Source organism: Scyliorhinus canicula, chromosome 16 (assembly GCF_902713615.1).
Source record: "Scyliorhinus canicula chromosome 16, sScyCan1.1, whole genome shotgun sequence".
Classification (NCBI taxonomy): domain Eukaryota; kingdom Metazoa; phylum Chordata; class Chondrichthyes; order Carcharhiniformes; family Scyliorhinidae; genus Scyliorhinus; species Scyliorhinus canicula.
This window is the reverse complement of record NC_052161.1, coordinates 131,189,851-131,206,462: the sequence shown is the minus strand read 5'-3', so window position 1 is coordinate 131,206,462 and position 16,612 is coordinate 131,189,851. Positions and strand designations below refer to the sequence as shown.

The 16,612-nt window shown below is 45.5% G+C and overlaps 1 protein-coding gene across 10 annotated transcripts in view; it reads right to left on the bottom strand.

Moving 5' to 3' along the window:
- Positions 1 to 16,612, bottom strand: part of LOC119950604 — a 342,477-nt gene that overhangs the window by 143,248 nt on the left and 182,617 nt on the right. For 2 of the 10 annotated variants that reach the window (XR_005457369.1, XR_005457368.1), the window contains one exon: positions 15,793 to 16,521. The exons of the other annotated variants lie outside the window; for them this stretch is intronic. The gene's annotated coding sequence lies outside the window, so the exon portion shown is untranslated. Of the gene's footprint in view, positions 1 to 15,792; positions 16,522 to 16,612 lie in introns of those variants that run through there. 10 annotated transcript variants of the gene reach the window in all.

Here is a 16,612-nt window from a genome sequence, read left to right as displayed (position 1 = left end):
TTACCTGCCACTTGTTTGACATGAATGTTGTTTGTCACTTATCAGCCAGCCTGCAATGTATCTTGGCCTTGCTGCATATGGGCATGGACTGCTTCATTATCTGAGGAGTCATGAAAGGAACTGAGTTCAATGCAATTATCAGTGAGCATCCTCACTTCTGGCGTTATGATGGAGAGCAGGTTGTTGGTGAAATAGCTGAAGATGGTTGGGCCTACTGCCCTGAAGAACTCCTCGAACTATGTCTGGGCTCCGAGATGATTGGCCTCCAACAACCGCAACCATCTTTCTTTGGGATAGATATGACGCCAGCCAATGGAGAGCTCCCACGCGCTCACCCAACCATACCCCAACCATTTCCCATTGACTTAAATTTTACTAAGGCTCCTTGATGACACTCTCATGAAAAAGGTTGCCTTGATGTCAAGGACAGTCACTCTCACCTCAGTTTAGGAATTCAGCTCTTTTGCCCATCTTTAGACCAAGGCTATACCATGATCTATGGATGGTCCTGGCAGAATCTAAATGAGCACCGATGAGTGAGTTATTGGTGAGTAAGCAGTATTATTGATACTCTCCACCATTTTGCTGATATTGAGATTAGGCCGATGGGTTAGTAATTAGCCAGATTGGATTTGTCCTGCTTTTTTGTAAACAGAACATACTTGGGTAATTTTCTACTTTGTCAGATAGATGTCAGTGTTGTAGCTGTACGAGAACAGCTTGGCTAGAGGTAAGGTTAACTCTGGAGCACAAGTCTTCAGTACCACAGTTGGGACGTTGCCAAGGCCAACAGTTTTTGCCGTATCCAGTGTGCTCAGTCATTTCTTGATATCATATTGAGTGAATCATGTTGACTGAAGACTGACTTCTGTGATGGTGGGGTCGTCAGGAGGAGGCCAAACTGGATCATTAACACAGCACTTCTGGTTGAAGAAGGTTTCAAATTCTTCAGCTCTGTCTTTTGTACTAATGCTATTATTCAGGATTGGGATGTTCATCGAGCATTCTCTTGTGAGTAGTTTAATTATCTGACTGCAGAGTTTTGATCTGATTTGTTCGTTGTGGGATCGCTTGGCTCTGTCCATAGAATGTTGCTTCTGCTGTTTAGCACATGCGTAATTCTGTATTGTAGCTTCACCAGGTCACATTTAATTCCTCTTAGGTACACCTGTTACTGTTCCTGGCATGCACTTCTACACTCTTCATTGAACCAGGGTTGCCCTTTTGACCTGATGGTAACAGTAGAGTGAGGGACATGTCGAGGTTACAAATTATGGAATATAATTATTGTTACTGCGGGCCCACAGTCCCTCAGGGATGACCAGTTTTGAGCTGCAAATCTGTTCTAAATCCCGTTTAGCTCAGTAATAGTGCCACAAAACACAAAGGAAGATGTGCTCAGTGTGACTATGGGTCTTCAACTCCACAACTGTGTTAGAGGTTACCTCTATCAATACTGTCATTGACAGATGCATCTGTGTCAAGTAACTTGATGAGGATAAGTATATTTTTCCATTGAGTTGGTTCTCTCATTATGTACCACTAGAGCCAGACTGTCAGCTATGTTCTTCAGGACTTGGCCAGCTCAGTCAGCATTGGTGCTACCAAGACCATTATTGGTGATGGACATTGATGTCTTCATCCAGAGTAGTTTCTGTACTCTTAATGTGGTTAGTGCTTTTTCCAAGTGACATTTAACATGGAAGAGTGCTGATCCTCAGTTAAGGGATGGCAGTAAGTGGTAATCAGCAGGATGTTTCTTTGCCCTTGTTTGACCTGATGCCATGAGACTCCATGACATCTGGAGGTCTCAGATGTTAATGAGCAGGATTTTGTATCGCTGATTGGGTTGTGAGTGCCTCTGTTGTAGCCAGTAACTATTTTCATTTTGGCTAAGTGTATCCTTATTGATCTTTCATAACAGTTTCATACAATTGAGTAATCTGTTGGACCATTTTGGAGGACAGTTAAGAATCAATCACAATGCTCTGTGTCTAGAGTCACATATAGGTGAGGCTAGAAAGGATAGCAGATTTTCTTCCCTAAAGGGTATTAATGAACCATAGGTTTTTATGGCAATCAAATGTACTTTCATGTCATCATCACTAAAACTAGCTTTGTAATCCAGATAAACTTTGTTAACTGAATTTATATTTCCCAGCTGCACTGATGGAATTTGAATTCATGCCTCTGGATCATTATTCCTGACCTCCAGAATACCAGTCCAGTAACACAACCAACATGCCACAGTATCCATCCTTTGGCTAATGATCCTCCTAGCAGTGTAAACAGTGTCTCCCTATGTTCTCCATCAAAACAACTCCTACTTCTGAAAACTCTATGAGGCACCCTCAATTACGACGCGAGAGCGAGGTCAGTAATCAAAAGGCTTTAATCTACAGAGAACTGAACAGCATCCGAGAGAAGTGTGCTCACCACATGGAGCCTTATCCTATATACCGTTTCCTGGGGGCGTAGCCAGAGGCGGAGTCCCCCAGGGTTCCAAGCATCTTAAAGGGGCAAGGTATTAAAGGTCAGTTTACAGCAGTTATTAATACCGTTCATCACACTCTACTAAATCTCTTCTTAACCTTCTTTGAAACAATTGGGTCAGGGTTTAAGCAATAGAATCACAGAATGGCCATTTAGTCCATTGTGGCTGCACTGGCTATCCGAAGGAACAATGAACCCAATACCACTTATAGCCTTCTCCCTGTAGCCATGCACATTCTTACTTTTCAGATAAAAATTCAATTTTCCCTTTAATACCCCAGTTGAACGTACTTTACCATACTGTCAGACAGTGCATTCCAGATCCTACCCACTTCCCCATGTCACTATTCCTTCTTTTGCTAATTACCTTCAATCTATGCCTCTCATTTTCAATGCTTCCACTAATGGGAACAGTTTCTCCCTGTCTACTCAATCCAGACCCCTTATGATTTTGAATGCCTTTATTAAGTTTCCTCTCAATCTTCACTTCTCCAAGGAAAACAGTCCCAACCTCCCCAATCTATCTAAGTAACTGAAGTTCCTTATCCCGGGATCCATTTTTATGAATAGTTGTTCTTCTCCCTTTTGGAAATATTTGCCTAGTCATTTGGATGTTTAAACATGAGCAAGTACCTGAGTTGGTTGTCTTTTGATTCCTTAGATTCAGGTATTTTAGAGGCTGAAGAGATTTATGTTAATATAGACCAGTATGTCACATCTTCCTCCCCATGCTAATGTAATGTCATGCGCTTCGCTGGTCTAGCAATGAGTTTGACACATCTTAAAATATTATGCTAGTAGCACTGTTCCTTCTAAATCAGGAGTTTGTGGGTTTTAATTCCTAATCCAGGACAAAACAGCAATAACTTATATTTTCAGAACACCTTTAATGTAAAATATCCAATGTGTTTCACAAAATTTGACACCAAACCACGTAAGGTAACATATTAGGGAAGAGGTGCGTTTTAAGCAGCGTCTTAAAGGGGGATAGAATGCAATGGAATTGAAGAGGTTTGGCAAGATAATTGCAAAGCTTGGGCCTTGGCAACTGGAGTTATGGCTATGTTATGACCTGAGCACATAGCCAATTTGACACTTCACTGCTATAGAGGCAGATGCCGAATTGTTGGATGAAGCATAAAACTAAGATCTTATCTGCCTGTTTGTGTGGTTGCACAAGATCTATTGGCACTGCATGAAGAGGAGCATAGAGTTTGAGTTCTGTTCAATTCCTGATGTTTGCTGAGTCAGCATGCTGACACTCTCTGGGCACTCGTGGAGAAAGAGTAAGGTACCATTGAACAGCCGGTGCCCATAGAGCTGGAACACAGCCCGTGCTATCACTCTCAAAACAAACAGGAGCATAGAAACAAGATTAGTGTACTAATGTTGCTCTGCAACCTCCTGAGGTGGATAAACATACTGCTACATTAGGTTTTTTAAAATGGCTACACGTGTAAGCATTAGATCATGGCAAAGACTTATTGGCTAATTTGGCTCACCGAATTCCATGAAATGACAGTCCAATTGCTTATCCAAATGCCAATCCAAGTATAAGAAGGAAATTGTTCACGAGAGATGGAAAATATTGATTTAGTATTATCCTTTGTTAGGGCACTCACAAAATGGGATTAACATGTTTATCAATGCTTGCCTGGAGCTTTCCTTGGAAGCTGGCACCAAATCCAAAATTCCATGTCTTGGAGTATTACCCCTACTGCTCTTTCTACTCAAATACTGGCACCGTGCCATGGCATGCACTCATTGCATTATGAATTACAGCTACAAATTCAAATTGGCATTTTGCACTGAAATACATCTGCTGGGTACCTGGCACCAAATACTGAAATGTATGCACAAAAATAGACAATTACCATGATTGACATAATTGGCATGGATAAGTTGCCCCCTTTCTGGATCATTGGACACCAGTGAAGGAAGATGAATGTCAGCATCCTGCGTAAGTGCTGACCTATGGATGTATGTGGAAATTACCTTGTTAGTTTAAACTTCTGACTGATAATTCCCTGCTGCTGAGGACCCTGCACGAATATCTCCGACCTGGAACCTTAAGGCGGAGACTTGAGCTGGATATGCGTGACTTACTTTGATAGTTACCCAGGAAATGTTAAACAGTTTAAAAACTGGCCGGACTGGGTAACTCTACAACTGACACTCCTTCCTCATTCCAGTTAATTCCCCACCACCTCACTAGTTCCACCTGACCACCTGAATAACACCCCCCACCCAATCTGACTACCTTCTTTGACCTGACCTAACAATCTCCTGGCCATCTGACTATCCCCCAACTCAACTACCGACTCACTTACCCACCCATTTACCCATCCACATACTCACCCACCTGCCCATTCACCCACCTGCCCAACTACCCAACTCACCCACCTCACACCTCATCAACCTATTTTCCCACCTACCTACGTATTCACTCACTCACCCATTCATCCTGTCACTCACTCACCAATTAACTTAGCCTTTCACTAAGCCACACTCATTAAAATACTGGACCTTTAAATATTTGCCAGAATATGGCAGCTACATTTTAATCTTTTTTTCATAGGATGTGGGCATCGCTGGCTCATCTTGCATTTATTGCCCACACCTAAATGCCCTTGAGGGGAGCGGTGAGCCACCTTCTTGAACTACTACTGTCTATATGTTATGTGCACCCACAGTGCTGTTAGGAAGGGAATTCTAAGATTTTAACCCAGCGACACGGAAGCAATGCTGCTGTAATTCCAAGTCAGGATAGTGTGACTTGGGAACAAAACTTGCAGATGGTCGTAAACAACTGCTGCTCTTGACTTTCTTGGTGCTAGATGTTGCAGGTATGGAAGGTACTGTTGAAGTAGCTTTGGTGCGTTGCTGCAGTGCCAATTGTTGGTGGTACACACTGCGGTCATTGTGTGTCGGTGGTGGAGGGACTGAATGGTGAAGGTGGTGGAAGTGTTGCCAATCAAACTGGTTGCTTTGTCCTGGATGGTGTTGAGTTCTTCAATGTTGTTGGAGCTGTATTCATCCAGGCAAGTGAAGAGTATTCTGCAAGTGAAGGGTATTCCGTCGCACTCCTGACTTGTGCCTTATAGATGGTGGACAGGTTTTGGGGAGTCAGGTGAGTTATTCGCTGCAGAATTCCCAGCGTCTGACCTGCTCATGAAGACAATGCTCTTTGACTGGGGCAATGTACAGGAAGTGGACACTTTTCCGCTTGTCTCCACCATCCTTGAAACTCTAGAAAAACCTTTGCCTTGGCAGCATTGGCAGGTTTGGAGTCACGTGTTGGCTGCCGTCCACCAGTGGTGCCCCTGGGAGGTAACTACCTCCCTCCCTCCCTTCATTCTGCCTGACTGCAGCTGATGGCATAGAGCAGCTCCACACATTGCTAGAATCTCAAGGTTATGAGACCCATGAGTGGATAACAAATCTATCGTGTGGGCTTCACTATAGAGAGCAGAACACAACTGAGCATTGTTGTCATTTAGGTTCCTCATGATTATTAGGGTGTCCCTTTAGTTGGCCAATTGTGCTGACCTTGAACTTCACCCACCCAAAAAGGCCTTCCTCCCAATTTGAATCATTTCAGTTTTACATTGAATAGAAAGATGATGCGTGTAACTTTCCAGACATACTCCACCACTTCCTACACTCCCTCTATCACACACCAACTTCCATTTCTCAACATAAACCCACCCAATGTCACCTTTCACTTCCCTTCTGTCACCCTTGAACCTCCCCCATTTACCTGGACATTACACAACCATCCACCTCCCCTCAGAGCTGACACCCATTACAATCCCCATTCCCACCTGACCCTGTTCCCTCCGGTTAACAATCTTGTCCACCCCCATTACACACTCAATCACACCATCACCTGTTGCATCCCACTTCCCTTCTAACTGTGACAGCTCCCTCCTGCTATCAGTATCCTGAGTTTGACTCCACCCTCTAGACCCCACCATCAAATCCATCATCCCCACCATTCCCACCCTGAAAGACACTCTCCACCTTCCCCAGACAACCACCCTTCCACATTCTCCCATAAGCTTGTCTCCCCTGTACAGCCTTGGAACTGCCTGTGATACATGGACTTTTATAGTCACTCCAATTTTTGTGCCCCTGTCTGCCACAATTCCTAATGCTCGCAGGAGAGGGAAATTTCACCCAATGACACTGCTCATTAATGAAACACTGGGCGGAATCTACCCTTTTTTTTCAGTGTCGTGACGGGTGGGAAAAACAGCGCAAAGCCACCGGCCCATAGGTGGCATCCTCTGCAATATTGTTAGGGACTTAGTTTTTTTAAAAAGTGATTGGATTGGTCCCACAATGTCATGCTGCTGGTGCAGGCTCTGATTGAGTCACCCTGCCAGAAATTTTGTTTTAAAAAGGTAGGTGTGCTTTCTCCAATATAAAAAATTTAAAATAAAACCATTCCACAGAACAACTCCTCCCCGTGGAATACCCCAGCTAATGAAACATGGACACTTCTCCCAACACCGCAACCGGGGGAAGTTCAAAGAGCGGTACCAGGGTACTGCCTCGATATGATCCTTTCCCCCTGGGAGAGCAATAATTTAATTATTCCTCAGTCAATAAAACACTGCAACTGATCACCTAATTAAATAATAATGATTCATTATACCCATTGCCTTCCTTGTAAATATGGCAGTGTGCCTTCATGTTATAATGCCATACATTTTGGGCTAGATTCTCATGCTGTGTCCGCAGGATCTGTCTGGTTTTACGACCAGAAGGTCGGCGCCATCCCCACACCGATCCTCTGTCCGTTGGGGGGGATGCCAGCAGCCCCGCAGCATAAAGCCCCCAGCTTTACCTATGGATACGGGCAGAGAATGGCCGGGTCCGTGGCACATGCGCAAGGCGGCGGGCCTGTGGTGACCGCGCCATGTAACAAGGCGCTGACCACGCGTGGACCCGGCCTGTCAAAAACTGCCCCTCTGTAACCTGCCTCGCCATCCCCGGACCACCCCCCCCACTAGTCCCCCCAGTGCCCGCTCAAGTCCCTCCCGCCAGCGGAATGGACCCCCCCGATTGTGGCGGCACTGGGCTCAGTCCGCAAGCCACGCGAGGCCCCCGAATGGCGTGAGCACACGTGCCCCAAGCCGTCGGAGACTCTGTCTATTGGCGGCGGAGCATCGGGGGAGGGCCTGAGGTGACGTCCTGAGGCCGTCTATATGGCGTGAGGCGTACTCCCCAAGTATACTGTTTGTGAGGGGGGGGGGAACATCGCAAAAACGGCGTTGCCCCCGATTCCGGCGTAAACGGGGATTCTCCGGCCGATCGCCAATCGCGACTTTGCCGTCGGCAATCAGAGAACCCAACCCATAATCTTTGATATTAAACCAAGTACCACTACTGGGGTAGATAGTATGGTAGCAGCTCTACAATTAACTTTAAGCCCAATATTTATCATGACTGAAGTTGGGGTAAAGATAAGACTGCGTTTTGCGTATATTTTGGGTTCAAATTAGACACAATGTATATTGATTTAGCACTGGGCCTTGTGCTAAATTTGTGGGGCCTTTTTCCGCGGCTTCATTGACGGACAACCAAACAAGTATTAGACAGGTATTAGGCCCTTTTAATATGCAAATTAGAACCCTCCAATCAAGTAAAAGGCCCCTTTTGCCAGTGGGGAGGCAGTGGTGTAGTGCTATTGTCACTAGATTAGTATTCCAGAGACTCACGTTAATGCTCTGATAATTGTGAAATCTGAATTAAATAAAAATCTGGAATTAAAAGTCTTGTGATGACCATGAAACGATTGTCGTGGAAGTCCATCTGGTTCACTAATGTCCTATAGGGAAGGAAATCTGATATCCTTACCTGTTCTACGTGTGACTCTAGATCCACATCAATGTGGTTGACTCTTAGATGCTCCTTCAAGGGCAATTAGGGATGGGCAATATATGGCGACCCAGCATATATCTTGCTCTTGATCAAGTCCTGTGGCCATTAACAAGGAGTGAAAACGTTTAGAAAACCCTTCCCTGGGAATCAAGAAGGTGCAGGAGTGCTCCTCTCATGGGAACTGATTACTAGGCTATTCAGTGCTGGACTTGTTTGGCCCACACAGATCGCCTCATCTCTCATGAACATCTTTTGCCTATTCTCAGTCTCCTTCCCTGCTCATCTTCTCACTTACCAGACTACTTCTTCTCAACTGCCCTGCCTCCCAATCTACCCCATTTCCAATCACCACTTCCATCTCCCAGTCATCTCCTGTCCTCTCTCAATCACTTCTCCCATCTTCTGATCAGCCCCCAATCCCTGATCACCTCTCCTCGCCTGCTTGCCACCCCCTCTCAATCAGCAATGCCCACTTCCAAATGCTTCATTGCCTCTCCCAATCACCTATTCCCATTCTGATCATCACCTCAATTCCCAATCATCTCCCTCCTCTCCTAATAACCACCTCTGCGATACAGTCCTTTACCCCATTCTCACGTCCTAACTGTGGGCCACTGCCAGCACCACAGCTGCTCTGGATTGATGTTGTGGAACCAATTAAGCATCAGGATTTTTTAGATCTAGTATTGTGTAATGAGGCGGGATCAATGAATAACCTTATATTAAAGAACCCTCTCAGGAAGAGTGATCAGAATGATGAGGTTCAGTCAGAAACTAGAATCTTCAATTTAAACAAAGCCAATTAACAGGGTATGAAGATCGAGTTCGCTGAGGTAGATTGAAAAACTAGATTAAAATATATGATGGTATGTTTACCGGGCCTCACGGTAGCATGGTGGTTAGCATCAATGCTTCACAGCTCCAGGGTCCCAGGTTCGATTCCCGGCTGGGTCACTGTCTGTGTGGAGTCTGCACGTCCTCCCCGTGTGTGCGTGGGTTTCCTCCGGGTGCTCCGGTTTCCTCCCACAGTCCAAAGATGTGCGGGTTAGGTGGATTGGCCATGCTAAATTGCCCGTAGTGTAAGGTTAATGGGGGGATTGTTGGGTTATGGGTATACGGGTTACGTGGGTTTAAGTGGGGTGATCATTGCTCGGCACAACATCAAGGGCCGAAGGGCCTGTTCTGTGCTGTACTGTTCTATGTTCTATGTAAACAATGGCAAATATTTAAAGAAATAATTAATCATTCTCAACAAATATATATTTTCTACAGGAATAAAAATCCACTGGAAGAGTGCTGCAATCATAGCGAACTAATGAAGTTCAGATTAAGTTCAAAGAGCAGGCTTATAATTTTGCCACAAAGAGTTCAACCTGATCACTGGGAGGTTTCAAAAGCCAGCAATGGATGACCAAGTAATCAATAAAGAGGTGAAAAATAGAATCAAAGAGTAACATGATCAGATTGTATGAAATTTAACAAGCACATAGAAAGGAAGAGATTAGAAAAGAAAATGTGGGCCCAGTAGAGGCAAAAATAGGAGAAACTACAATGAAGAAGAAGGAAATGGAAGTGATGTTAAACAAGTACTTTGGGAAGAATTTTATGATGACCACATAGGTTTGGGTGTGGGTGAGCTGTTAAGTCATGGAAGGGTGAGAAGCCAGCTCCAACCCATTACCGTCTCCATTTAACTGCAGCACTTTCGACTTCATGAGTGTACGCCCCCCAGGAGAAGTGGGTTGTCAATTTCAATATGTTAATCAATCACATGCAGCAATATTGACATGGACTTTGAAATTTAACTGTGGGTTTGTGGGTTTTTTGGACTTCCTGGAACGTGCCAGTAAAAGCAAGGTGAGAATACAGCAGCCTATAATCAAGGGTGCTGAAGACCTGACAGGGAAATATGCTAATAAGTACTGACATCTCACAAGATGGCTGCCGTCCGAAACGTGCTTCTTCATCGATTGTGACACCATTTTTACACACTCAACCTCGTGGTGGAAATTCGCACCTTTTTAACAGTTATAATATTCATTATATTGGTTTTAACTTTGCTCATGAGCTAAACATTTTTCAATTGCTATTTTCAATGTAAGATCTTGCTGTCTTAATAATTTCTCTCTTAAATTCTCATCACTTATGCCATACAGAATTTGATCACAGATTATCAAGCCATGCAGTGCTGTACAGTTACAAAATTGTGCTAGTAATTTTAAATCGGTGACAAAGCTTGTAAATGATTCCCCAGTTTTCTGCAATCTCTTGTTGAATCTGAATCTTTCAAAGATTTCATTTGCTTGAATTTTGAAGTAGTCATCAAATTTGTTTAGTATAACTTTGAATTTGCATTTGTCCTGACCTTCAGAGTATAGAAATGAATTATAAATTTCAATTGCATGCTGTCCTGCCATTGATAAAAGCAGCGTAATCTTCCGAGCATCAGTAGCGGTGGTAGCTGGGCACCTTGCCACTGCTAGTCTGGCACCTGGACAGCATAGTGGCACAGTGGTTAGCACAGCTATCTCACAGCACCAGGGTCAAAGGTTAAACACTGGCACTGGTTAACTATCTGTGTGGAGTCTGCACGTTCTCCCTGTGTCTGCGTGGGTTTTCTCCGGGTGCTCCGATTTCCTCCCACCGTCCAAAGATGTGCAGGTTAGGTGGACTGGCCGTGCTGAATTGCCCCTAGGTGGGGTTACTGGGTTATAGTGATAGACTGGGGGATTGGGCCTCAAGAGGGTGTTCTTTCAGAGGGTCTTTGCAGTCTTGATGGGCCGAATGGCCTTCTTCTGCACTGTAGGGATTCTGTGATAAGTCAATATGGTTGAGCATTATTTTCCACATGGTCAGCTAACAATTAATGATGTCACCAGGGAGCTGGGAGCCCCCACCTCCGACAGCCAGGCATGCTGAGACTCCAATGATGTCCAGTGCCTCCTCCTCTGTGGCTGCCAGTTGCAAGATAGCTGGAGGCTGACCTCCAGTCCTCTTCCTCTCCCTTGTGTTCTATGCTCTCTTCTCTTGCAAGGAGGAAAATAGACAAATGAATGAAAGCAATGGCATGTGTTGAATGGATAATGGAGAACATTTGTTGAGGGTGACAATAAGGAAGAGGCATGCCATTGCATATGGATGTGGGTTTGTGAGAGGAGTAAAATGTGGGCTTGGCTTGAAAAGTCAGGGTGAGGGGATTGGGGTGATACACATGTTGAGATGTAGGTGAATCAACCACTGCTCTCACCTTTCCTGTCCTGCTTAGGTCATGAAACACAGTAGTACAGTGGTTTGCACTGTGCTTCACAGTGCAAGGGTCCCAGGTTCGATTCCCAGCTTGGGTCACTGTCTGTGCAGAGTCTGCACGTTCTCCCCATGTCTGCGTGGGTTTCCTCTGGGTACTCTGGTTTCCTCCCGAAAGGCGTGCTTGTTAGGTGAATTGGACATTCTGAATTCTTCCTCAGTGTACCCAAACAAGCGCCGGAATGTGGCGACTAGGGGATTTTCACAGTAACTTCATTGCAGTGTTAATGTAAGCCTACTTGTGACAATAATAAAGATTATTATTACTTACAGTATTGATTCTATGAGCCTGGCATCACATTCCTGCTGCTGACTTTATGTGCAACCTGAACCACACCTTTTTTTGTATCACATGTAGGCTTCTTCCTGCTGCTGGTCGGGAAGAAAATCGGTGGGATTCTCCGTCCATTTACGGCAGCGGGATTCTCCGGTCTTACTGCAGGGAATGGGAGCTTTGGCTCAGCGCCAAATTCTCCTTCCATGCTAGCAGCAGTAGCGGGGTGGACTCGCAACGGAGAATACTGGTGAATACGTTTTCTTGAAATGACCATTTGGTGAGAAAAGGTAATTCTGGAAACTAATGGCAAACAATTTGATTGTCGATGTTCAATGGACTCATACTGCACCCTTTTGTGTGTTATTTTTATGGTGACGCTGGTCATTTTAAATGAATGGACTAACACCTACACAGAAAGAACAAACAAAAGAATATCATACGTGCTCATTAAGCGTATGGATGTGAATCCAGGAGTCATCATCCTCCTCCTGGATCACCTTTTGTCAGATGCTTGAAAGACAGAAAACTAATTTTGTCTCTTTTTCTCTTGGAAAGTCCCTTGTGATCAAGGATGGCTTGTTCCATTCCAGTTTGACGAGTTCAGGGATGGCTGATGTTGCCATCTGCAGGGTAGATGGTGCTTGAAGGGCTGACTGGGTGGGTTATTTGGAAGTTTGTGTGCTCCCTCTGGAACCTCTACTTTTGCCTTTCTGTATCCTCGATAACGTCTCTCAATGTGTCCGGGGTGCCTTTCCAGATGAACTTTCTCCATTTAGGTCAGTAACAAGCCAGGGACTCCCATGCGTTGGTGGGGATGTTTGTGCTCTTCGGGGGATGGGTTGAGGGCATCCCGAAAACACTTCCGCAGTTCAGGAGTGGAAATTAGTCTTATAACCTGCAGGTAACTATAAGCAGATTAGAGTGTGGGGGGAAATAATAAGCAAATAGTTGCAACCTGATTAAGAAACACGTATTTCAGATTTGGCATGAAGGGGAATTAGTAGGAATCTTTTATGAGGTAATTAATGAATAACCTACAATCACTTCTTTCATAAATGTTAGTTGCATTTGTTCCGTTGGCTGCATTTGTTTCAGTTGAGCAGTTTTAGCTATTGCTAGGAGTGTGCCCCATGTCACAACCTGTAGGTACTTCTCTGATACACCTGCACATTTTTTTAAGACCTTGCTTCTTAATGCTTTGCATGGGAAAAATCTATTACTCGAGCATCATTAATCTGCAAAGGCAGCCTTTGGCATTTTCTGGATATTCCATTTTATGGGCCTTTGCCTTCTGAGCTCTGGAGACTAGTTGTTTTTCTCTTGATCAGCTTTGCTTAATTATCAAAACATTTGATGCAGAAAATTGCCACAAACTCCAAGGTTTTCCCCTGCGGCAGTCCTCAGAGCCTGTGACTGCACCTTTATAATTCTTCAGGGGTGGAGGGCATGGGGAGGAGGTGGATCGTAATAAGCACAACAGTGTGTTTGCCCACCTTTAGCACAGCTCAAGATCCTGAACACAGGCCCCCTCAGGCAACGATTTTCTTATTTCGTCTAGAGTTAGTTGGGCTGGCCTTGTCTGTGACTGCTCCCTTTTCCTGACAGTTACTATTATTACAGCCTGGGGAGGGAATCATTTACTGAGTTCTGCCACCCAGTGACCCAGCCCATGACCCCAACATGCTCTAAATTTCTTGCTCTGACCATTTTTACACTGAAGCCTCAGAGGACACATTGAGAGACATAACAATACCAGGGTCATATTATCAGCAGCAGTAGCTTTTCACCAGTACATTTTTCATATCATTATTTCTTCGTCTCTTTTTTTTTCATTTAAATGATAAAGCCTGGTAACCATCAGGGAATAAATTGCCCTTAATAATACGCAAGCCTATTTAGGATTTCTGCTTTGTGCAGTTAAGCTTTCTTAAAGAGACAGTAGTCTTTGTCAGTTGAATGCCCTATTACTGGGGTTGAAAAAAAGCCAGAGGTATATGCAATATTATGATATCCCACTGAAGGAACATAGGGTGGAATTTTCCAGTCCTGCCAACGACAGGTTTCGTGATGGGCGGGTGGAAGCAGAAAATCCGGAGAGAGGTCAAAAATCGGAATCCTGCCAACAGCAAATCAAATCGGAATTTTTCTCTCACCACTTTAATGGCAGGCTGATGGTGGGTTGGGTTTCTCGCTGGTACATGTCAGGCTGATGGTGGGTTGGGTTCCCGCTGGTACATGACAGGAGTACTACTTGTATGTAATTCCATTTCACGGCTACTCACTAAAAACGCGACTCATTAGAATCAGCCTCCTCCTCCTAACAGTGTTCCTTGCCAGCAGGATATTAGACCGGTCTCAATCACAATCAGATACAAGTGGCGGGCCGCTGTTCACCCTCATTTTGCTTGGGACTTTGAGGTGATTGCAACATTCAAAGCCTACTTGTAACTGTGCCACCCCAGTTTCTCAGCAATGCCAGTGTGACACCGCACTGGTGGGGGTGCAGGGTTGGTCTCCTCATGGTGGGTGCCTTCATACACGAGGAGGATAGCTCTCAAATGTGTGCTGCGGGTCTCAGACAGGCACTTGGAAACAGACGTCAGCATTGCTACCAGTGTCGGGACGAGTGAAGGGGAAGGAGAACAGATGGAGCACAATGGGGAATGGTGGGGTTGGAGAGGGGGGATAACAACCATATGGGGGCAATGGGGTATGGCAGAGTTAGAAAGGAGGGATAATAGACACATGGAGGCAATGGGATATGGTAGGATTTGAGGGGGGTAAGGATAGTTCATACATGGGGGACATTGGGCTGTGGTGCGGTTGGAGAGTGGAGAGGGGGAGGAAGGTTGACAGGCATTGGGAAGACCAAGGGTTAGGAAGCTGGTGCTCAACATGGAGGACTAGAGTGCAGTCACGGACATGTGTGGATGGAAATTAAACTGTATGGGTGGAATTTTGCACTCTGTGCACAGAGTGCTGGCTGCGGTGAGAAAACCAACATGTAGCTCTCCAGTTGTAGAGCTGAGTTTTCTCTCCAGATTCTCTGGCGCTCTGTACAGAAAATCTGGGATGGGGGTAGTTTTCGTTACCACACTGGCGAGGTGGGGCCTGAGAGCCAGCAATGCCGGCTCCCACAGGGATTAGAGCGCTCTTTTGGGTGTTCCAATCTACGGGATAACAAACCCATTCCCTCACGAGAACAGGGCCAACCTCCCCCCATCGCTCAAGCACCAGGGCAACCCCCCACGCCCACGAGCACCAGGGCGTTCACCCGCCCCCCCCCCCCCCCCAACACACACACATAACCGCTGCAATAGCCCTCAGCTGGCACTGTCAGGTTGACACTGCCAGGTTGCCAGGGCACCGGGCCATGCTGCCCACGGACAGGTGGGCAGCATGGCACAGTATTCAAATCTCTTCTGGGGTGATTCTCCCTTGTATATGACCATACACACAGCCTTGAAATGGGAGGGGTGAGTTCCACATGGGACATGGGGACAGCAATGATGGATCTGGGGGGGGGAGTGCTGGAGAAAAACCGGCGAAAGATCTATCTGCCCAGGTTCCAGGAAGGTTTAAGGACCTGAACACTAAAAATGGGGAGGGTAAAAGCTTGTCTTAAAGTAAAAATACAGCACCACCACCTTAAACCCTAGTTATTACGCACTTTAAAATCAAAACTGGAAAGGAATCTGCACAGGAGCGGTGTGAGACATTGTGGGACGAGCCCACGGCTGGTTTAAGAAATCATTTTAGAGGTCACCCTCAAACTGCTTAGAGTCCCAACATGGAAAGGAAGACTTCCCCGAGAGGGTGCAATTGGAGTCGCTGCTTTTTAATGTGCTTCAACAAGAGTCATTAGCTTTACAATATGGTTGCTCCAATTGAGCATTAACAGAGAGATATGTGAGAATGGAAAATGTAGGCATCAGTTAGGAAAGAGAGATACTGCATGTCTGCCGGATCATCAATGAAAGTTTCATGTGCTTTCTCAATTGACTTGAATAATGGGCCGAAGGGCTGAAGTCTAAGTTGAGCTTAACCAGCGTACCAGATCCAGCAGGATCTGCTTGCCGAAGGTGGCCACTACCCTTCCCAGGGATACCTCAAGGTGCTTGGAAGTCGGGGCTACAACATCAGATATAAGGTGGACAGATTCCTCCATCCTTCGTTCTAGTCTATTGAGTGCCTCTTGCAATTCAACTTGGTTTTCCGCCACCTGTTGTTGCACTTCCAGCATGTTAGAGACGACCTCTTCCAGAGCCTCGTCATTTGACTCAAACTCAGCGGGTGTCTGATCTCCAGCACTACTTGGAGTGCCAAAGATCTGAGCTGTCACTGCCTCCGACTGCTGTGGAGACATGTCAGTGAGGTTTTCCCCAGAATGTGACTCCAAGCTGAATCTAGTTCCATGACGCACTGGGGTGTGTGTCTCTGCGCTGGTGGAGGATGCAGGATAATACAGTGATGGTTCTTCCTCTGATGCATCCTCCTCTGAGCTGGCCTAAGGACTGGGGCTTATGGTAGTTCTGGTGGTCTGTCTGGGCTGCTGGCACCTGTAAGAGAAAGAAGATAGATTTAGTTCCTAAGCAGGCAGAATACAACATTGTATGTCACTCACTGTAATTAACAGGATATGATTAATTT